This window comes from Callorhinus ursinus, unplaced genomic scaffold, assembly GCF_003265705.2.
Source record: "Callorhinus ursinus isolate GAN/ISIS: 27379988/994484 unplaced genomic scaffold, GSC_fseal_2.0 scaffold6, whole genome shotgun sequence".
NCBI classification, from domain to species: domain Eukaryota; kingdom Metazoa; phylum Chordata; class Mammalia; order Carnivora; family Otariidae; genus Callorhinus; species Callorhinus ursinus.
Genome location: NW_027397068.1, coordinates 11015274 through 11039079, shown reverse-complemented (window position 1 = coordinate 11039079; position 23806 = coordinate 11015274). Strand labels below are relative to the sequence as shown.

General features: G+C 42.8%; 1 protein-coding gene across 6 annotated transcripts in view; it reads right to left on the bottom strand.

Annotated features, from left to right (window-relative positions):
* Window positions 1–23806, bottom strand: part of ANKRD6 (ankyrin repeat domain 6) — a 181573-nt gene that overhangs the window by 95890 nt on the left and 61877 nt on the right. The window contains exon 1 of one of the 6 annotated variants that reach the window (XM_073893614.1): window positions 20271–20430. The exons of 4 other annotated variants lie outside the window; for them this stretch is intronic. The gene's annotated coding sequence lies outside the window, so the exon portion shown is untranslated. Of the gene's footprint in view, window positions 1–16934; window positions 16954–20270; window positions 20431–23806 lie in introns of those variants that run through there. One more of the 6 variants, XM_073893615.1, reaches the window with a different exon arrangement.

The window sequence follows — 23806 nt, the reverse complement described above, 5'->3', positions numbered from 1 at the left end:
TTCTTTTTTTCCAGAGTGGCTAATTCTTAGAAATTATACTGCAGGGGCACCTGGGTGGCTGGGTTGGTTAACTGTCTGACTCTTGGTTCCAGCTTCATGATCTCAGGGTTGTGGGATCGAGCCCCATGTCGAGCTCTGTGCTCAGCAGGGAGTCTGCTTGAGATTCTCTCCCTCTACCTCTCCCGCCCTCTCTCTAAAATAAAATAATTCTTTTAAAAAATTATACTGCAGGCATTTTGGGTTTACTACTTACAAACACTTAATGAAAGCCAAAAATTTACATTGGGGGGGCACACTTCTCCCCATCTCCTAAATGAAGATACCTTTAGACATCATGGAGGAATTCAAATATTACTACTTACATTAAAATAAGGTTAAATCATAAGGAAGCTTTAAATATACATTTGGTTTTAATGAACTTGATTAAGGCAGTGATTGGGGAACCTTACTCTTGTTTAAGACTTTTAATGCCTTCTCCTCTTTTCCCTAAAGAAGCCATGTGCTCTACTTAGCTGAACTGGGAGTCCAAAGAGAGTCCTGTTAATGGTTTGCCAGGTTTTTGCAAATGCTTCCATTTTTTGCATCACCTTGCAAAGCCAGGTAGGAAAGGGGCAGGAATGGGGAACCTTTCCCCGGCACTAGCTCCCTAAGTCTATAATGTTTTAGGTGGGTCTGAATGGACTAGCTGCTTTCCTGCTAGTATGTCCACATACTTTATCACATTACCAATTTCTATTTTTTGCAAAGTCAACACCATTTGAAATTATCTTGTTCATTAATTTATTTACTTGTATATTGTTTGCCTCTAGTCAGCTGCAGGCCATGGGAGCTCCAAGAGAGCAGGAGCTTTTCCATGTTTACCACTTTATCTCAAAGCCTACAACATTCCCTGGGCACAGCAGCACTTATACATATTTGTTGAATGAATGAATGAATGAATGAATCAGCTGGATGTGAAATGGCTAGTCAAGAATGTAAAAATACGATCTAAAGATTCTTCTAAATAATTGCCCTACTCACCAAATAGTACTTTATACATTCACTGGTTGGGAGAAAGAATAGGCCAGAAATCTTTTTTCTTCCCCACTCCCTGCTCCGGAGGAGGGAACACAAACCTTTTTTTTTTTTTTTTTTTAACCTATGCTCTCTTTCAAGTTCATAAAAGAACTTTCCCATAAAACAGGTTTTCAACTTATTTTTGGCAAAGGCAACAACCAGAGTAATTACAGGCTTTACACCTAACAGAATCATAAATTAATTGAAAAGCTTTTTACTTCCCACATCTTATCTCTCCTTTGACTGTCAGCAAGAATCCGTTAGGGAAGCAACATGGTATCAACTCAGTGGTTAGAGACAAATGCTTCAAGTCAGCCATAAAATTGTCTGATTGTCTTTGAAAATTAAACTCTTATAGCAGCGCCACATTTGACTACATTATTAATATTGTGACTTGGTATAGAAGAGAAAAAGACCTGCTCCCTCATCTGGGGAATTCGTTCTTCTAGGGTATCGGTTTATAACTTAACACAATGAAATAGACATTTAGCTACCATACCCCAGATTCTGGGAGCACAGATGTAGGTTCAAGTCTTCCAGGGAAGACACTTAGCCTCAAAACATACAAGTATATACTGGATTTCATAAAACCAACTCTTATTATTTAGTGGTACTAGGTAATATCTGACACCCCCCTCCCCCAGGTCACTGAGATGTCAACTCAGAGAATATGGCTTACCCCACACACAGCCCCGGCTAGGCTGATCTAAACGGAAGACAGATAGAGAGGGCTACTTTTTGAAGAGTACAATGACTATGAAGAGAAGCATTTCTCCACACATGCTTATTCATGGTGGCTGGAGGCAAGAAGGTTCTTATAGAGACTGGGGTAACTTCAACAAGGGGAGAACAGCATTCTGTTCCTCAACTGGACGTCTGCTTGGCCAGCAGACTTGCTAACTTGCCCCTATTTACTGGGACAGACTTGCTAACTTGTCCCTATTTTCTGGACAGAGATGGTCCAGAAATACCACAGGGTGAAGAGGGGACCAACCTCCCCGTGAGCTCCAGATTCCAGGTTCCTGAGACATACGGAAATGGACCCTCCAAAGTGAATACCCGGAGGCAGAGAATGAATGCCACAGGGCTACTTATTAGGTTGCTGTGAGCTCTCAAATGTATAGAATAGTGCCTAACACTTATTAAGTGCTGTAAGTGCTAGTGCTTGCATTTATTATTCTTTTATTTGAAGCCCAGATTCTACGTAAACAGTCCCTATCCTCTGTGGGCTTCAATCTGTAAAAGTGAAGATAATAAAGTCTACATCACAGGGTTTTAACTATGTAAGAGCCTTGTAAGCTTTTAATGCAGTGTAAACTTTCAATTCATTCATTCATTCATTCACTGGATGATCTGTGAATAGCTAGTAAAAGCCAGGTATATAGCAGCAAAACAGATATGCTTCCTGCCCTCATGGAGCTTAAAGTCTACTGAGGAAGACTGGCATTAAACAAGTGACTCTCGGTGTGATATTAAAGGGAAGTTCAGTGTGCTCTAGCAATACGTATCTGAGGGGATGAACCTAGCCTGGGCAGATCAGGGAAGTTCCCTTTAAGGAAGTGGAATTTCAGCTGACACATGATGGTAAATAAGAATGGGCCAGATGAAAAAACACTCTGGGTGGGATAGGCAGCACGTGCAAAGGCCGAGAGGCAGAATTAGTGTAGTACATTAGAAAAGCTGGAAGCAGTCCAGTGTGGACAGATGACAAAATGCAAACAGGGAGTGAGATAGTTAATTTCATGTGTCAGTGCGGCTGGGCCACAGGTGCAGAGATATTTATCAACATAGTCAAAACATTATTCTGGATGTTTCTATGAGGTTGTTTTGGATTGGATTAACGTTTTCATCTGTAGATTTTGAGTAAAGCAGATGGCCCCCCATAATGTGGGTGGGCCTCACCTAATCAGCTAAAGGCCTGAAAAGAACAACAACAACAACAACAACAAAAACCCAGCCTCCCTCAAGCAAAAGAGAACTCTCTAGCAGACTGCCTTTGGATTTCATCTGCAACACTGGCTCTCCCTGGTTCTCCAGCAGGTTGCCCTGCAGACTGGAACTAAAACATCAGGGTCTCCAGCCTGCTGGGCCCCCCTGCAGAGTTTGGACTTGCCAGCCTCCATAATCATGTGAGTCTATTCCTTATAATAAATCTCTGCCTGTGTATATACATATACCATTGGTCTGTGTCTCTGAAGAACCCTGACTAATACAGGGAGTAAGGAGAGACAAGGTGGTGGTGTGGGTGGGAGCCACTCAAAGTCCAGTGGTCCCAGTGGGGAAGTTATAGGATATGAGGGCAAGGAGGTTTTGGGGCAATGCTGAGCCCTGGGAGGGCATTTCAAAGGAAGCATCATGACTAGACCTGTGATTTTTAAGTGGTCTGCCACAGTACAGCATGACGAGCAGAGGGATAGGGCAGGATTATCAGTATGGACTATTGCTGCTGCAGCACAAGCAGATGTCAGAGGCTTGGATTGGGGTGAAGATGGGGAAAAGCTGACCTAGAAGGATCTATGAAATACTGAGAAGTTCTGATCCACAAGGTTGGGTATTAATGTCTTTTCTCTTAGAAAAGGGAGATAAAACATTCTGTAATTCTCCTTCCAGGTAAGTGCTTGCCAGTACAATGGATTCATTGGTTCTTCCAATTTAAACATATTTATTTGCCCATATCTTCCATTCTATTGATTCTCCTATCTCCTTTCCTCAGTCCAACAGTGATCTAACTGTAAAAACGGGAGCCAAGAGAAAAAATGGATCAGAACTTTGGCTGAATTCCCAGACAGGAATGTACCTTCCCACCCACTGGGGAGGTGGATACATGGTCACAGGCACACACAGTCAGCTCTCATTCCCACAGACACAGCTTTCTGGGGCTCACAGCAACGACGATTGATCAGGCATCCTTCACTTACAACTCCTAAAGCAAATGGAGGATAATACGGCCTCCCGTGGATCCCCATGATGGCATTTTGTACGTGTGTGGTACAAACAAAACCAACCATCTTTTTAACTCTTGACATTCAAATGCAGAAGTTTAATAAACAGATTTGCTTCTCAAAGCAACCTCTGTGATTTTTAACTGGTCTACCACTATGCAGCATGAAGCTGGAGGGACAGGGCAATGGGGGGCAGGGAAATATCTCTAGCCCCCACAAGGTAAGACTTTCAGAATCAAGTTATACACTTATCTTGGGAACATTTTCAAAGCAAGCCCTTCTGGCCGGGTGTTCCATATTCTTGATTTAGTCCCACAGGGGCCCTTCCTGCAGGCTTTCCCTGGCCCTGAGTTGAGCACTGTACGTGGGGGCCTGATGCTATCTGGGCACTGCCTGAAGTGAAGACCACTGATGATCTGTGTCCCTGAAAGTAAACTAGGTTACTTCACTCCCTGCTGCCACTGAAAAGTCTTATTACTCACTTAAGGTCACAACAGAATCAGGTCAAACAAAAAGGGATTCCAAACAGCCCTTTGGTCCCCCTCCCCACATGATATTAAGTTAGTTTAGGAGCCCTCGTCCCATGCCCACTTTGGAGATGGCAAACGGGGCATGAATTTCCCTGCAGAATCTGAACCACTGAGAAATGGACAGGCTTCACTAGTCCTCTCTCCAGCTGAGGCCAGAGCTGCAATCTGAGGAGCCATATTTCAGAGCCTGGGAACAGAACTGACTATTGGGACTGGCAGCAGCTATCACTCTCTCGGGGGGTTCACAGACGAAAGCATGTTGGGGCAAGGCTGGAAAGGAGGGCATGGGAGGCTCGAACTCTTACCTCTTGGGGTGAACTATCTTTGGCTCTCTGGATGTTAGCACCGGGGCATATGGGCAGACGACACAAGACCATCTGAAATCTATGGTAACCAGAGGGCATGCTTGCACTCACACTCACACACGCACACACAATTAGTACCTCAGAAGCAAACCAACAGCTCACGGCAGCAAGAGGCTGCTGCAAGAAATATTACAAGCACACAAGTGATAGAATGGAAGTGCTGGTTTCCCAGTGCTGGGACAGGAGGAAGTATACCTGCTGCAGTTGAGAGCCCTCAAGGCTAGGGTGCAAGTCTCCCAGAATGGAGACCTGGGCACAGGCACTCATTTTTAATTTTCTTTTCTTTTTTTTAAGTAGTGTGGAGCCCAATGCAGGGCTTGAATTCATGACCCTGAGATCAAGACCTGAGCTGAGATCAAGAGCTGGGTGCTTAACCAACTGAGCCACCCAGATGCCCCCATTTTTAATTTTCTTAAAACAGAGCAGAAAGAGCTCCTGGGGTGCAAAAGCTGAGCTGAGGGCATTTTCCTTTCTTGATGAAGGTTATAAGTTTACTCTTGCTATTTGGGGTCCTCTAAAATAGGGTGAAAAGCATATGAACTGACATTATGCACCTTTGTCCAATTGCATATGAGCTAATCTCATTATAGAAACATGTTTTGTAGCTGAGCTGATTGCACCATTATTACACACCAGAGGTAACAGAATTTAGCATTAGGATTATTCTCAGATAGTAGATTACCAGCTCAGCCAAGAGAGAGTCACTCATGCTCTAAACTCCTTGAAGATAGTGACTTCAGCATATTTACTTTGGCACACTCAGCACCTAACACAGTCATATCCTAAGTGGTTGTTGAATGAATAAATGAAACTATATTCTCCAGCTGCTAAGAAAACAGCACAGAAAAGTCTGAGGCTGATGGCCCTGGCACACCACAAATCCTATGACAGCAAACTTTTCACATCAGCACTTAGAGCAAAGATGGAGAACTCCAGAGCCAGAAGGGACCTAAAGTTCCTCTCTGGGCAGGATAAGAATGAGTCACCAAGATGATAAACATAAAAAGAACTGTCCTCTTGTGGCATAAAGCAGTACTTCTGAGCTCTTATTAAAAAAAAGCAGTGCTTGGTTTTATCACTTTTTATGACGTACCTAAGTATGCATACTTCCCTAGAGGAGCCTGAGGGTCTTCCAACTCTAAGCTGGTCCAGTAATAGAAAAAGCCTCCTTGAAATACATTCTCTTTAGATCTTCGGGCGCGACCGTCTTCAAAGGCAAATTCCCTCTTTATATTTACCCAAAGCCAGCCTGTCTCTTGCCTCTCCCACAAAGACAGCTGCTCCCCAATGCAAAGAAGCAAACAGCCTCTCAGAGAGAAGAGAGAGAATGCAAATCTTGTCCAATGCAAAACAGCCTGATGGTGCCACTACCCCTTAAAGACCCTCTTCCAGGGCTGAGAAGCCAGTACTTTGGCACAGCCTAACACCGTTAATGAAGAGAGACTAAAACAACAGACTGAAGAGGCTGCTCCGGCTCTCCGGGGGGGAAACCTCCTCTCTCTATCTGACCCTGGCAGCCTGAGGGCACAAAGGGTCATCCCTGCATCACTGTTTAGGAATGCCTGTGACCTGCAGCAATCCCGAGTCCCTGTACTTTTGACTCCCTTGACAAGCTGAAGGCTGAATCTCAGGAGGGGTGGGGCCGGGCTTTGGGCCACTAGAAGTACCCCTCCCTCCCCTTATGCAGTGCCAGCTGGGGCCAGATACCAAAGACCAGCTCACGGCCATGAAGACTCTCCCTCCTAATCTCTTCTGGAAGAAAAGGGGGTAAAAATTCTATGAGAAATTTCTCTAGTATCAAGAGATGTTATTCCCTAAATCTATGGCTGCCCTAGAAAAACTTCCCAGACTACTGGTGTGTGCTGCTGCCTCAGGAAGCTGGAATACCTTCCACGGATTTTGCAAAGCATAAATAAGCATTGTCAAAACGAGAGAGACAAACCAGAGCTGACAATTTCCAATTTAGGAGGGTATCGGTTTATTTTACGGCCTGTCAAGAAGGGTCATCACACTGATTCAAGATCACATCCCCAATATTACTTCATTTTTTTAATTGAAATAATACTGACATATAACATTATCTCATTTTTAGTATTTCACTTCTTAGATTCCCCTTCAGCAGGTTTTGAGGGAGCATGCCCGCTTCAGCTCACTCTGCAGGAAGCTACTTGGCAATTCATTCTCTCTTCAGAGATGCACCTGAGCTCCTTAAGCATTGAACTGGCCCCAAAAACAACTTCAAGAAGCCCCTATTGGTGGTTGCCTGCCCTTCAGCAGAGCTCTGGAAACTGGAGCTTCCACAAGCATCTCCGAGGGACACTTCTCCCATGGTTTAGATGCCAACATACTGTGAAGACACTCCTGCAGGCCAGAAGTTAACAAGATCAGGACCATGAATGGCAGGCTCTGAAAACAGGCCCCAATAGGGGATTCTTTCTGGGGACACACACAAATGGATACCGAGGCATTTCACTTGCCAACACAAGCCAAAGAACTTACTTTGGAGGCTAGGAAGGATATCATTAAAAATATAGGTGGGGCACCTGGGTGGCTCAGTCGGTTAAGCATCTGCCTTCAGCTCAGGTCATGATCCCAGGGTCCTGGGATCGAGCCCCACATCGAGCTCTCTGCTCAGCTGGGAGCCTCCTTCTCCCTCTCCCTCTGCCGGCTGCTCCCTCTGCTTGTGCTCTCTGCCCCACCCCTGCCCCATCAAATAAAAAAATAAAATCTAAAAATATATATGTATATGTTATTAAACAATGTATATATAATATATAAATTTTGTTTTTAAAAATAAATGTGTGTTATAAATGCATAAAAGAAAGACTGGAAGGGTTTACCTCAAATAAATAATTTTACTCCCTCAGAGCTGGAATTGGGTCACTTACTTTCTTTTGTGCTTACATATTTTCTGAGGATTTTCTATAAGAAAAATATTATGAGAAAAAAGACCATTATTTTTACAAAGGAAAATAGATCTGATCTGTTCAATTCTCTCCAGCCCCCCTGCAGCCACCGTAATGCAGGACCCCATCATCTCCTCTCTGAACTAAAACTTCACCTCTAGCCTCTTACAACCAGACTTGTCTCACTTTCTCTGGTTCCTCCTCATTGAGGCAAGAATGCTATTTTAAAAACATAAATCTGATTATGTCATTTCCATTCTTCAAGACTTTCACAGCATATTGGGTGCCCCTAGGATATAATTCACCATTCTTAACATGGCTCAAGCCTACTGGCCCCCTCACTCCAGCCTCACCTCCTGGGGCTTGCTGTGCTAGTTCTGGCTTGTCGACATGCTGCTTCCCCCATCTGGGACTCTCCCTCTTGCTCTTCATTTAATTCTTACTCATCTCTGAGGACTGAGTCTAGATACTGCTTCCAGAAAGCCCTTCCCTGACACACCAGTCCAGGTAAATCCACTCTCTACCTTGAAGGTTTTTTTTCATGACTCTGATTAGACTTATAATTACTTGTTCAACGTCTGTCTCCTGGGACGGACCATAAGCCCTCCCAGGACAAGGACCACAAGGGCCCCACCTTGGCACAAAGTAGGTGTTCAATGAATATTGAATTTGAATGCTTTACTTCTTTAAAAATGAAGTTCTAAAACCAGGGCAACATTAAAGAAAATCTCTGTATTTCTCAGCATGTTATCTCCTGTGATATTTTAAGAATTGCATTTTAAAAGAGCATGTGGGAGGATAAACATTTATCGTGCCAAGTTTTCCTGTATCTTCATACCTACTGTGCTCTAAGACAAAACAAACAGCAACTACTATCATAACTAAAGCTAATATCATTGCTGCCTTTTAAAAACATGCACCATTCTTGTTCACATGAAACAAGAAGGGCTGGACTCACAGACCCCTTCCACTCTGCACCCCAGATTTCAAAGTTCCAAGGGATACTTCTTAGCTCATCTGGCCATCTGGACGCCAGGTCCATGCCTGGCTCAATAAAAAAGCCATTAATAATCCAGGCATATGGAATAATCCGGGAAAGATATGAACTGTTGACAGAGACCATTTTGCTAAGACCTCGGGCCCCTATCTTTCTCATCCTTTGTGGCTTAGCCGTGGTAATTGCTGTGATATTTTTTGCTATTTGTTGTGCCGCTGACAGATTTGCAGCCAAGCATATGCAGCACACTTCTGTTCATGCATCTGTGCAGGCAATTACCTGATAGGTCTGGGGCCCATGCAACAGATGAAACAGGTGTAAGCTGCAGGACTCTCAGGAAAATGGGAAGTACCAAATTTCCTCTTACTCTCATAGCTTGAGTTCTTTTTCCAACCTCTTTCCAAAATTCTTATTGAAAAAGTCAAACGCCCAGACAAAACACCATATGATACAAAGAATCATTTCTGTTTGGTTGGAGATGCATTCTACTATTTTTTCTTCAATTCATAGCCTTCCTAAGGACATGATTATGCACTACCCTTATATTCTGCTCCATAACATATGAAACATTTTAGACGATAGTTTTTTTACTCAAAAACATTTATCAAAAATTTAAAATATGCCAGATAGTGCACTAAGTACTATTACCATCTGTAGGCCCAAGACTCTCAAATTCGTATCTCACTTCCAAAGCTCTCCTCCAAACTCCTAAACCACATATCCAGCGACTCATCATTTCCACCTGGATGTCTCAAGAGACAAATCTACAAATCTAAGCCCAACCTTATATTTCTCCAACCTAGTCTCCTCTGGTGTTCCTATTGCAACTCTGCATGTCTAAAAATTTGGCGTCCTTCTTGAAATCTCCCTTTTCCTGTTCTCTCTCTCGAATACTTCAATGCATCATCACTGCATCTTATTAATTTCACTTCCAAAATCTCTCTCACACCCATCTCTACTACCAAAACTTAATTTTCTTACAGCTCTGGAGACTAGAAGTTCAAGATCAAGGTTCAGGCCAATTCAGTTGCTGATGAGAGCTCTCTTGCTGGCTTGCAGATGACCACCTTCTTGTTATGTTGTCATAACAAGGGCTGTCACATGGCCTTTCACTGGTACATGGGTGGGAGTGGGGGAGGATAAGGTGCAGAGGGGAACAAGCTCTCTGATATTGCTTCCTATAAGGACACTAATCCAATCAGATTAGGGGATTCACCCTTATGACCTCATTTAACCCTAATTACTTATTCCAAATACAGCCAACCACACTAGGGATTAGGGCTTCAACAAATGAACTTTGGACAACAAATGAACACATATATTTAAACCATAACAGCTTTAAGAAGAAGATGCTTGCACAGGGAGAAAAAGTCACATGAGAACGCAGCAAGAAGGTAACTATCTGCAAACCAGAAATGAGGCCTCAGGAGAAACCAATACTGCCAGCACCTTGATCTTGGACTTGCAGCCTCTAAAACTGTGGAAAAATAAATTTCTATTGATTTAGCCACTCAGTCTGCGGTATTTGTTATGACAGGCCAAGTAAACTGATACAGATTTCCATGGCTCTTAAGATACATATCCATGTCCCTGACTTGCTGTAAAAGGTTCTGCATGAAACCACCCTGCTAAGATCATCTCTCTCAACACAACTCTTCACTTTCTAGGAATTGGTCACACTGGGTTTTCCTTCAGTTCCTCACTGGTGATTTGCTTTCTTGCACCATATGACTTTGTGTGAGCTGATACGTCTTCCTGAAATATTCATCAGATATCAGCTTTTTTTTCTTCCTTCCTTTCAGACTTTACCCCTTATTTGACAGAGAGAGAGAGAGAGAGCGCACACACACACAAGCAGGGGGAGTGGCAGGCAGAGGGAGAGGGAGAAGCAGGCTTCCCACAGAGCGGGGAGCCCGACACGGGGCCCGATCCCAGGACCCTGGCATCACCATCAGAGCCGAAGGCAGACGCCTAACCCACTGAGTCACTCAGGCGCCCCAGATATCAGCTCATCTTTAGCCCTTCCTGAACCCCCAGCTTAGATCAAGCTCTGTTTTCCCATGTACTCATAGACTCATGTTCCTTTCTTTCAGATCACTGGTCTCAATTTGTACAACACATTCATCTTAATGACTTTTTTGGTTGTCTGTTTCCTCTTAGATTGTAAACACCATGAAAGTAGGAATCATGTCAGGTTTTGCTTCTCTAAGTATCTTCAGTACCTGGCTCAGTACTTGGGATAAGATGGGGGAGTAACAGCAATTTATTAAATGAATCAGTGAAGGTATGAAGACGTGGGCTTTGCTCTCAAGTTTCTGCAGATAGGCTTGTATCTGAAAAAGGCGAAGCAACTGTTAACAGGGGCTATGACCAGGGAGATTGCCAGGATCCTAGCTGGTGTTACCATGGTTTATCCACATCCCACTATATATCCCAAAACCTTAGGAAAGCAAACTGGGCTTCTGGGCGTCTACTCTATTTAGTAATTTTAAACTGACAAAAGAAAAGATAATTTCTCTTTTTAAAAATTGTTGCTTGTTTAGAAGTGGTGAGAACACACATAACTGTAAGTTTTTCCTTGTAGCAAATTATAAGGATGACTATGTTGGTTAAACAAGCTATCTGGACTATAAATCCATATTGTTTCATCTGTAATGATTCCACTCTAAATTGTTCTTTTCCACATGTTGTTTTTAATCAGTTTCTCAACAAATTTTTTAATAAATGCACTACAGTATATTAGGGAAAACTAATAACGCACATCAGATTTTCATTCTATCTGAATTTCATCAAATGAGTTGCTTGATCCTATTAATAAAAGAGACCAGCTCTGTAGTAACAGTAGAAATCATTGTACTTCTTTTTACAATGTATTAGAAATTACATACTTGTCATCACTATAATCAAAGAAAGAACTGCATTCTACTAATTTAATCTGAAACGGTAATTACAATCTAGAAACTAACTATAATAAATTTGTTAAGCTATTGCTCATTAAAAGAAGTTATGGACAAGGGCACCTGGGTGGCTCAGTTGGTTAAATGACTGCCTTCGGCTCAAGTCATGATCCCAGGGTCCTGGGATTGAGCCCCACATTGGGCTCCCTGCTCAGCAGGAAGCCTGCTTCTCCCTCTCCCATTCCCCCTGTTTGTGTTCCCTCTCAGGCTGTCTCTCTCTCTCTCTTTCTGTCAATTAAATAAATAAATAAAATCTTAAAAAAAAAAAAGAAGTTATGGACAAAGTAACTTCTGTCAGACCAACTGTATCTGTTTCCTGCAGCTTCTGTAACAAGTTACCACTTAGCTACCATTTAGGGACCACCCAGATAATCCAGGAGAAGCTCCTCCTCTCAAGGTCCTTAATCACAACCTTTTCTTTTTTTGCCATATAAGGTAATATCCACTCTTTTATCATATAAGGGAATATTAATAGGGTCTGGGGATTAGGAAATGACTAGATCTTTGGAGGGCCATTTTGTCTACCAACCATACCAACCCTACCACCAATAAGAACAAGAAAAGCCCAACAAAACAATAAAAAAATCTGTTTGAAGGCATCAGAGAGCTGCCAAGGCAGTGGGGACCTAGAGGCCAAGATTATGGAGGAAAGGTTAGTACAAAGAGATGAGCCATATATTTAGGGTCACATTTTCCTCTCTGGCATTTGCTGATTTGCAAGCAGTTGTTGAGGGAGTTCAGGAGACACTAAGATGGATGGACCTGAGTACATACTTCACACTGCAGTTGGGGGATGCTATAAAGGGGGCAACTGCCCTAGGAATAAGGATAAACTGGAAAGAAACTAGCCTTCATGGAGACTGAAACCCAGCTTGGGAATCTATTCCAGTGAAAGCAAAACCAAGGAGTGAGAGAAGAAATGTACAGATTAGATTATCCAGCTAAGGTCTGATGTCCAGAATACATAAAGAATGCCTCCAAAATCAATAAGAAAAAGAGACAATCCAATGGAAGAATGGTCCAGGGTCTTTCACATAAAACTTCACAAAGAGTCTATCAGAGAGCCAATGAACATATGGAAAAGGTGCTCAACTTCAAAAGTCATGAAGGAAAAAGAAAATAAAACCACTATGCTCTCATAAGAATGGCTAAAGTTTTAAAAGACTGAAAATACCAAGTGTTGGCATAGATCTGGAGCAATGGGAACCCTCTCCTACACCTCTGGTGGAGGCGGGGGTGTAAGTTGGTATAACCACTCTAGAAAACTGTAGTGCCAAACATACACATATCCTACGCCCAAACAATTCCCACTCTACAAATAAAATCAACAGAAATGCAAACACCTGTGCATCAAAGGATATATGGGGAATATTCATTGTAGCATCACTCTTAATAGTAAAACACTGTAAAATAAGTTACTGGCAACCTGTCTAAACATAGGGATGATGTGAATTATCTCTGTTTCCACAAAATATATTATGACAGGCTACTGAGGATGTATTATGTACATTGTAATTCCATTTATGATTTGATTACTTAAGTAACTAAAATGTGACAGAGTTTGATAATTCTTGTTGTCATAAATTAGAACATTAAATTTTCCTGTTACGATTTTAACAATTTATCTATAGAATAACAAATGCATCCTGAATCCCTTAACCATGCCATAAACAGAGAAAGATTTACTTTATAAAGAAGTATAAACTTCTGTCTCTTCTGTAAAGCTTATTGCCGCCTAAAATGAACATTAATGCCTTTTTAGTCTAGAATGAAATTAACCAAGATATTTGGGTTATGTTCTGAAGTAGTTGCTTAGTAACTGCTTAGTGCTTTAGTAGCACAAAAAATTGAAAATAAAATTTTAAATACAGTGTAGACAATTTTAAAAAGCCATAAAACAACTTAAATGTCATAGCAGAAGGGACAAATAAATTATGATATATTCAGACTGTATAGCAATGCATATCAATAAGCTATTACTACCCACAACCACATGAATAAATCTCACAAACATTCTGCTTTGCAGAAGAAACCAGACACAGAAAAGACACACTGTATGATTCTTATATAAAATTCAGAAACAAGCAAAACTAATCTATTATGTTAGAAGTCAGGACAATGATTTGGGAAGGAAAGCATGTAGTGACCAGGAGGGACGTGAAGGGAGTCTTCTGGGCCACTGCCAGCATTCAGTTTCCTAATCCAGATGGTAGTTTCGTTGACTTTTGAAAATTCATCAATCTGTAGGTTCATGATTTATATACTTTTCAGTTGGTCTATTTTAATTGAAAAAAATTTTAAAGCTCTAAACCTCTGGTTCTCAATTTTCTGAAAGGAAATCACTCACTTTTCTAAGAAAAGAAAGGCTTAATAAGGATTATTACTCTGCTTTGCAGGTTAGCTGAGAAATCTCCCCCAGTCAGTCAGTACCTTTGATGAAAATTGGTATTGATGTACAAAGTGCTGCAGCAGCCAGTTGCTAAGCTTAGTGGCATTTCTGACACTGCCAACAAATTTAGTTTCCAAGCTTCATGAATGCTGGTAAAGTGCTGCAAATATCTTCTGGTAGTCAAAATCCAAGTGCACACCAACAGAAAAATACAGATGCTGCTGCTGTGCAGACCCTGTCCCATAGCCCCACACTCTGGACTGCACAGCCAGCTCCAGATGACAACTCAGGAATTCTGCATCCCATGACTGCACATCCTGCCCCAGACTTAGATGCAAACACTCACTGTTGTGTTAAAGATTTTATTTATTTAGTTATTTAGTTATTTAGTTGTTTAGTTAGTTATTGAGAAAGAGCACGGGGGGAGGTGCAGAAGGAGAGAATCCCAAGCAGACTTCCAGATGACCATGGAACCTGACTCGGGGCCTGATCCCAGGACCCTGAGATCATGACCTGAGCTGATCTCAAGAGTCAGATGCTTAACCAACTGAGCCACCCAGGCGCCCCAACACTCACGGTTTAAAAAAAAAAAAAGGCAACAGACGGCTTAGATTTGCCTCATGGCAATTCATGAGGGAGTGGAGAGAGTTGGTTGGGTATGACAACTGACTTATCCAAAAGAGAAATTTTTAACATTGTCCCTTTGTTTGTTGATCCTGAGACCCAGCCTCTCTACAAGATGTGCTTGGAGTTTTGCAAATATAGGATTTACTGATTTTTTAAAAAATAATTGCTGTAAGTTCCTTTTGGTGGTGATGATCATCAAAGTGGGAGATATTTGTTACCCTCTACAACATCTGTGCATTAAGGTTTAAGTGGCTCACATAAGCTTACAATGTGGCCCTGCAACTACTTTCAACTTGGCTTCTTCTGGACGAACAGACAGGGTAAGCCTACGATAGAACCATTCTGAAGATCAAACAGGGTGGCAGTACAGTCTTTGCTGCCATGGCCATCCATGGCCTTTCTATTCTTTCCTTCAACTTCTTTTCAGGAGATGACAAGCACATGGAAATTCAGTTACTTGCCACAAATCATCAAGCAAATCTTAGGGCAATTAAGAAAAGACTAATTTAAATTTGGTTCTTACAATACCTAGGGAATAGGGACATCGACAGTATCATGGCCACATTACTGATAATAAGAAAAGTAGCAGCAAACAATTTACTGGGCCGGGCACTGCACTAAGAACTTTACGTGCATCCTTCCAGACAACCATCATGAGTCTATTCATATTATTATACTTTCCTTATCCCATCTTACAGATAGGACATAAAGGCTCAAGAAGGATAAGTTTCCACAGTACTAGGCTGCCTTCTATATACAAGGAAGAAAATGAATTAGTGAGGCTAAAAAAATAGCCAGTGAGGCTAAAAAAAATAAATTATTTGGAAAGATCTTTAAGTGTCCAACTTATTTACTAATGTACCCCTTAAAATATTAGGCACATCAGAGATTACATCAGTCAGGATAAGCTAGGTAACAAACACACCCAAAATTTCAGTGGCTAAACAACACAAGTTCATTTCACATTCAAGCAATGTCCACCTAGTGTTGGTGGGGGCTGTTCCCTCTCTGACTTGCCCAGGCTGACAGAGAAACCATCATCTGGAACTTTGCCAGTCTCCATGGCACAGGGAAAGGGAGATCTAGTGATCACATGATCTAGCCCAGAAGTGACACAACATACTTTTCACAACTCACTGGCCTGAAGTTGTCACATGGCCCCACAAACACAAGGAGGCCAGGAAATGCAAACTCATCACATGCCTAGAAAATAGAAAGCTTTGACTATTCAGTAAGTAGCACTAATGTTTGCACAGGGAATTAGGGCTCAGTGTGGTTAAGGGCACGGAGTGTGAAACAGCGGGCTTGGCTTTGAACCCCAATGCAGCCACGCACTAGCCAGCTACCACACCACAACTTAGAGAAGTTAACTTGATCTATTCATGCCTCAGTTTCCTCATCCATAAAATGGGGTAGTAATACCATTTACCTCATAAGTTTGTTAGAAGATTAAATGAGTGTTTCTATCTGTAACCATACCTGGCAAAGGTACTAACACCATAAGTACTACATGGCTTATATTATTTTGAAAACAATTTTGCAAGTAAATGCTTTTTATTTTTGTAATATAGTTAATGGATGGGCCCTGTGTGAGGTATCAGCACAGAAGCCAACACATACAAAGTAGGTTCAACACTAACAGCAGCCCTTATTAACAGAGAACCAGGAGGCCCAGGCCCTACTTGGCCTGTGATTTTCAAGGTTCTCCAGCACTAAAAGCTTGAAATTCTTTGATTCATGGGTCACTGACTTCACCCTAACAAGGTATTTTTCATTGTTTACTCTTTATTCTTTTACCATAAAGGATGATCCTCCCCTTCCTTGCCTGGTTCAGAAAGGTGAAACTCACTTGGATTTTCCCCTCTAGGCAGACCTACCCGAACCCTACAGATCTGAAAACGCACCCACCTGCTGCCAACCGGTGCCAGGAGAGAGGCAGGCCCTAATACACTTCAAAGGAAGTGCGTCCCCTCCCAAGCAGAGTGGTAAGAGGGGTAAACACTCACCCAGAGGGTAGCTGGCCTCCACCCAGAGGGTGGTGAGCTCACCTCCTCCCACAGCTGAGTGAGGACTTCCAAACACTCAGCACACAACTCCACACACCACTCGGAAGCATCCCCCCCAACCCTTCACCTTCCCTCCAGTGTCCTGGGTGGGCACTGCACCTGTGTGTTGGAGGGCAGGAGATGTCATCCTCATGGTTTAAGAGGAGCCAAACATTCCCAGGGACTTTTCTGTTGTCCAGTCTGACCCTATTCTGCAGTCAGGAACAGAAATACAAATTTGAAAATTAGGAAAATGTGCTGTGAGGGAAAAAAAAAAGCTGTCAGTAAAACAAAGCTTTAAAGAGTGGGAGTCATCGACGATATCACAACCTTAGCTGAACACACTGACTGTGTGAATAAAAATGTGCGTGTGCTAGGAAAAGAAATCTCTCAGTGCAGCTGTTTTTTAAACATTAATGACTACATCACGATCTTAGTCTCAGTAGCTGAGGCCCCTCCTTTCTAGGAGCTATTAGCCACCTTCACGAATGTAATCTATCACCTCGAACCTGTTGTGTGTGTCTCGGAGCATGCACTCCATTGATTTCTCTCTCTGCACCTTGTGTTACCATCTCTCCTGGCTGGAATGCCATGCCCATGGGTACAGGCTCCAGGCAAGTACCCATGCAAGGTAAAATTTTCCCTGAATTCCCCACCGTTTCTGGGTCACTTATTGTCAACAGCACCTTTTGGACACTACCTTGTGCCATCGTTTAAGGTTCAAGCCAACCACCACGTGAGTGAGCCCTCTTGGAAGTAGACCGTCCAGCCCCAGTAAAATTGCAGATGACAGTAGTCCTGGCCAGGGTCTTGACTTGCAACCTCATGAGGGACTCCAAGCCAGAACCACTCAGTGAGGCCACTCCCAGGTTCCAGACTCACAGTAACTACATGAGGAAATAGAAGCTTATTTTTCTAAATAAACTGCTAAGTGTGGGGTAATTTGTTATGCAGCAATAATTAACTGACTTTGTAAGTAACAAAGCACCTATAAGTACTTGATTAAACAATTTTATTTTTTTTTAAGATTTTATTTATTTATTTGACAGAGAGAGAGAGCACAAGCAGGGGGAGTGGCAGCAGAGGGAGAGAGAGAAGCAGGCTCCCCACTGAGCAGGGAGCCCGATGCTGCGGGGCTCCATACCAGAATGCTGGTATCATGACCTGAGCCAAAGGCAGACGCTTAACTGACTGAGCTACCCAGGCGCCCCTGATAAAACAATTTTAATAAAATGTTGATAGAATTTAGGTAATAGTTATACAGTGTTCACCTTAAAATTCTTTCAACTTTGCCATATGTAGAAAAATTTTCATAATCAAATGTTGGGGGAAAAACAACGTAAAACATAACATAAAACTGGCAGCTAGATTAGTCCATGACACAGCTGCAGTAACGTTTCCTGAACAATAGAAGGGAATGGTTTACAAGGGCGACCAAGGAATATAGTCTATTTCTAAAGCAGGTATCTTTAGAACATTATATACTATTATGATTTTAAAGTACATATTTGTGTGTATCAAGTAGTAGTATATGTATGCATGCTATGTTACTCATTTTTTACCCCAACTTCCAATTTTCAAAAAGACATCGATCTGCCAATTTCAGTTTTATCAGTCAGGGTGTTTTTCAGGAACCCCATGATTGATAAGAAATTACTGTCAGATCAACAGTAACCTATTTCTTCAGATGAGGGCACCTACTCTGTGCTCTGTTGTACATTCATTCGGTCTGATTTAGTTCCTAAGCTAATTAGGCTAGCTGAATTCCCTGATGCCTTATCAGGTAATGGTCGGAGAAATCTGATTAACTTTTACAAAACATACTCAACACAAAGCTGCAAGAAATGCATACTTCTGCACTCCAGAGAATGTGGACTGGTCAGACCGGTATTGATGCCAGTTCATGTTTTCCTTCATCTTTACCTGGACCTGATACCTACTAGTTTGTACCAAACATCGATAATGAATTTTTAGATAAATAGTGCAACAAGCCTAGGTTTTTTTAAATTAAAGATTTTTTTTGAGAGAGAAAGCAAGAGCATGGGGGGGAGGGGCAGAGGGAGAGAGAGAATCTCAAGCAGACTCCGTGCTGACCATGGAGCCCAATGCAGGGCTCGATCTCACAACCCCAAGATCATGACCTGAGCTGAAATCAAGAGTCGGTCACTTAACCAACTGAGCCACCCAGGTGCTCCATAGCCTAGTTTTTTAATGTAATGACATGAACCATAAATCATTTTGTGATAAATAGCAATCCAGACTCATTATTTTCTCCAAATATAAATAAACTGAAATCTGCCTGTCAATGATGCGGGTCCACTTTGTTTATCTTACAGATATCAGAGGGGGCCACCACAATGTAACTGATTATCTATTACAAAGCACACAGTATTGTACTAAAGATAAACTTGGAAAATATTGACATTTGGATTCAGTGTTTAATATAGAGTTGGGCGTGATATCTTCTCAACACAGGCCAACACCAACATATCTGGAAGGAGAGGCCCCCACGGTATTCACTGCAGACAAGCGACATGTCATGGGGACTAGGGATTGGCTTGTTTAACCTCACCACATCCTCCTCCTAGCTGGAGGGCAGAAAACTACATTTTGTAGTCCCCACACCCCATAGCCAGAGATTGGGATGTGATCCAACTAAAGGCCCCTGTGCAAAATTAGGAAGCTGGAAGTGCAGTGGAGGACTTCTCTGTGCAGTTTTTGGCTCGCAGGCAAGAAGTGGAAATGGGAGGTTTTCAGGAGCCACCTTGTAGGACCATTCTCCTGGGGGGAGGGGGGCACTGAAAGCCATCATGCTGGCAACCCTCTCTCAATTCAGACTTCCTGACCCCTGGCACCCAGGCAGGGCATAGGTTCTTGAACCCACGACCCTAGTTACTGTCCTCTGAGTTAGGAGCCCCTGGTAGGCCAGTTCCTCACTGTTCTGGGAACCACCTGGGGCCCAGCCTAGAGCTGGGTAAACTGGTGAGCACTCAATGCCTCTCTCTCCCACTTAAATTACCTGGAGTGGTTTCTGTTTCCTGCACCCAGCCCTTACGTATTACAACAAAAATCCTGCATCTTTTGAAAAGATTACAAAATGCACCTGCAGCTATCCTATGTTTCCTTTCTAACGCCCCAAGCTCTGACCACTTCAGGATGGATGCAGATGCTGGACCTACACAAGCCCCTGGAGGAAGCAGAAATACAGAGAGCTGGTAAGGAAACAGAGAACTAGCACAGTGCCAGGGTTTAGGGTCAGCCCAACTCTGCACCCAAGGGACAAATGGAAGAGTGGAAGAGGCACATGAAAACCCAAACCATAAGGCCAAATTTAAAGACAATTTAATTTGTATTCAATTAACCAGTGCATGAAATTGATTCAAGTTGATTTAAATTAATTAATGAATTGATTAACCAACCGGCCACAAACCCTGCCTGAGGACACACATGACTTACGGAAACCGGCTTGCTGCTCTGGAGTCAAAGCTCACACTGCATACGATGAGGCTAAAATAAGGTGTGCCGGCAGCAGCTCTTCTCCGTGTGGGCCATTTAACTGAGCACTTCCAGGCTGTGGTTTCACAGTGGTTTAGATTTCCAGTTCATGGGAAAGGCAGGAAGCACACTTTTGGTTCAAAGCCAGCAATTCTGAATTCCACTCCCAACGCTGTTACTGCTGACTGGGAGACAAATCCCAGACCTGTTTCCTGTCTGTGTGTCAGGATGCCCTACAAGACAACAAGTCCCTCGGTAGCAACAGTAGCAGCCAGCACTCTCTATGCATCTTATGTAACCTTACAGCCACGCAACCAGGTGGATAGCATTAAAGAGGCCCAGCACTCCATCCCCTCTGCTTGCTCCACCGCTCCATCTTGGTCCGAGCCTCCATCCTGTCTCACCTGGTCATTGCACAGCCTCCTGCCTGGTCTTTCCACTCCTGCCCTTCCCCTCCCACTACCGACGAGTCCTCATCATAACTGCCAAGGTGGTCCTGTTAATCCTTAAGTTGGATCATGGCCCTTTTCTACTCAAACCTCCTTTCCCCAAACATGGCTTCTCACATTAACCAGAACAGAAGCTCAGGTCTGCAGAATGGTCTATAAAGTCATCTGGGATCTGCTCCCTCTTTCCTCTCTGATCACACCTCCTACTAGTCCCCAGGGCTCACTCTATTCCAGCCACTCTGGCCTCCTTGCTACTCTTCCAACACACAAGGTATACTACTGCCTCAGGGCCTTTGCACTGCTGTCTCTCTACGTAAACTGTTCTTCACCTAGACATCTAAATGACCTCTCCTTGAGCCCCCACAGATGTTTGCACAAATGATACCTTATCAGTGATGCCTTCTCTGACCACCTTATTTAAAACTGCAGTCTTAGCATTTATTACTACCTATATATTTATTTGGTTTACTGTTTTTTTACCCTTTTCTAGCTCCATGAGGGTAGGAATTGTTTTGTTCAAGGCTGTATCAGCCACATAGTAGGCACTTAATAAATACTTGTTGAATTTAATGAATGGATGAAGAACCTATGGGGTAGGGAGCTTGCCCATGTGTGCACAGGTACTAAGAAGCCGTGCTAGAGGCCAAACCCAGGTTCTGACTCAGATGCTGCACTCTATCCAGGGCATCCACACCTCGGGGCTGGCAGAGATGCAGCAGGCATAAGTTTTGAACTGATGTGAATCTGACGGTTTACTGTCCTCTTCTCTACCCAGCTCACCTTCGATGCATTGGGCCCAATCAACACTGCTTCCTAACTGGGCAGAGAAGCAGTGGGAGCCCACTTTCAGAGGATTTTCCTTGTCCTTCTTCCAATGCTTCCTTGAGAGCCACAGCAGTCAAAAAGCATCAGATCCACCGGCTAGTCGAACGCAAAAAGATGGGCACAGCCCCATGGGCTCTGTACTTTTAACCCAATCACTAACCTTGGCAAGGTGGCTTCTACAAATTATATTCAGGCAAAAACACTGGGTCCAAGCCAAGCGTTCTGCCGCCTGTGGGATGGAAGAGAGGGTGGACGGGCTGTGCAGCACTAGGAGGAGGCTGGGGAGGGAGCGATGGTTGGGTTACAGCACAGACTTACATAGAAATAGGAGCACAGTAGCCCAGCAGCAAAGGATGGCTGAACACCTGTTAGAATCACCTCACTGCACCCCTCCCTTTGGTGACTGAAAAACGTCTTTGAGGAGGTGGACCATTAGGTAGAGATCGCCAGTCTTTCTTGTTATACTCTATGTTGAGAACTCTGTGTTTCTTTTAATTAAGCGAATTAATATAAATAACAGACTTAGACTAGTACCTGCCACGTTGTAAGTCCCACATTTCCGTAGCTATTATCATAATGGGATTTAATCTCTGTGTTTTCTCAACAACAGCCAAAAGCTCAAAAAGGGTCCTGTCAGGTAAGGAAGACAGGATCAAGTCTGCATATACCTTAAAAGCTGACTTTTTAAAAAATATTTATTCATCAGCCCAGACTGTTCTAAAAAATAAATTAGACTAGGCTGTAAGCCTGGTTAGAAAGGGATCTAGATCTATTACTTTTCCTATTTCTATTGAGATGTTGAAATGGTTATTCTGCATGAGATAATTACAGTTAGGTTACTTTTATTAGGGTTATGTTAATTATGGTAATGTTACTTAAAATAACATATTATTATATGTTATTATATATTATAAGATAACATATATATATGAAACCAAAAGCCATTTTATTTTTTTTAAGATTTTATTTATTTATTTGAGAGAGATAGAGAGAGAGCACAAGTAGGCAGAGAGGCAGGCAGAGGGAGAGGGAGAAGCAGACTCTCCACTGAGCAGGGAGCCCGACGCGGAGCTCGAACCCAGGACCCTGGGATCATGACCAGAGCCGAAGGCAGCTGCTTAACCGACTGAGCCACCCAGGCGCCCCATGCCATTTTAAAAAATAGGCAGTATAAATCCCAGATCTGACAATTACCATAATGATCACCACTGTTACTGTGAAGAAATGTGGCAGACCTCAGAAGAATTACAAACTTTATTTTTTTTTCAAGATTTTATTTATTTATTTGAGAGAGAGAGAGCAGAAGTGAGGGGAGGGGTAGAGGGGGACAGAGAGGGAGAAGCAGACTCCCTCCTGAGCAGGGAGCCCAGCGTGGGACTCGATCCCAGGACCCTGAGATCATGACCTGAGCCGAAGGCAGATGCTTAACCGACTGAGCCACCCAGGTGCCCCAAGAATTACAAACTTCCAATAACCAGTAAGAGAAGTGGAATAAAAGGAAGTTTTAGGGCAAGTATAATTTAACATCAACAAGAATGCAGGGGCTAGGGCACTGTGCTGTGTGCGCAGCTGCCAGCGGGAAACCAATGGAGGTGAGCGACTGAGAAATTAGACCAGTTAAAAGAAGAGAAATTCTGTGGGTCAGTGGTGGGATGGAGCACAATGTTACCTGCACCACTCAAGTCACTGCTTCACTTGTTTTTTGAAGATAACTTTCTCATATTAAAAACCTAGCACCACAATGTCTTTTCTTTTTTTAATTATTATTTTTTAATTTAAATTCAATGAGCCAATGTACAGTACATCATTAGCACAATGTCTTTTCAATGAGAAAGGAATGAAAACAGATGCCCATTCACTCCAGTGTGAGAAACAGATTATTTTCAAGCATCTCCAAATGGATACCACCCAGAAAGCCCCTCCCCAATCACTGAAATAAGTATGTTTCTTTAATGCAAAGATACTGCAAGATACATAGTTGACAGGCATTTCCTTATGTTTTGTTTCCTTCCAGAGAGGTGCCTTGCTGGTTAGTAACAGAAACTATATGCCCTGAATAAGCTGAGCACTCTCCAGGCAGGGAGTCAAGTCGAGCTCTTCAAAGGAATGTGTTACTAAGGAATGTTTTAAGTAAGCTTAAGGAGTTCCAAGTAACCCAAGACTGATGGTGTGGTGTGCTGTATTTGCCAAGAAGGCATTTCCCTTTTGAATGCAAATGTAGAT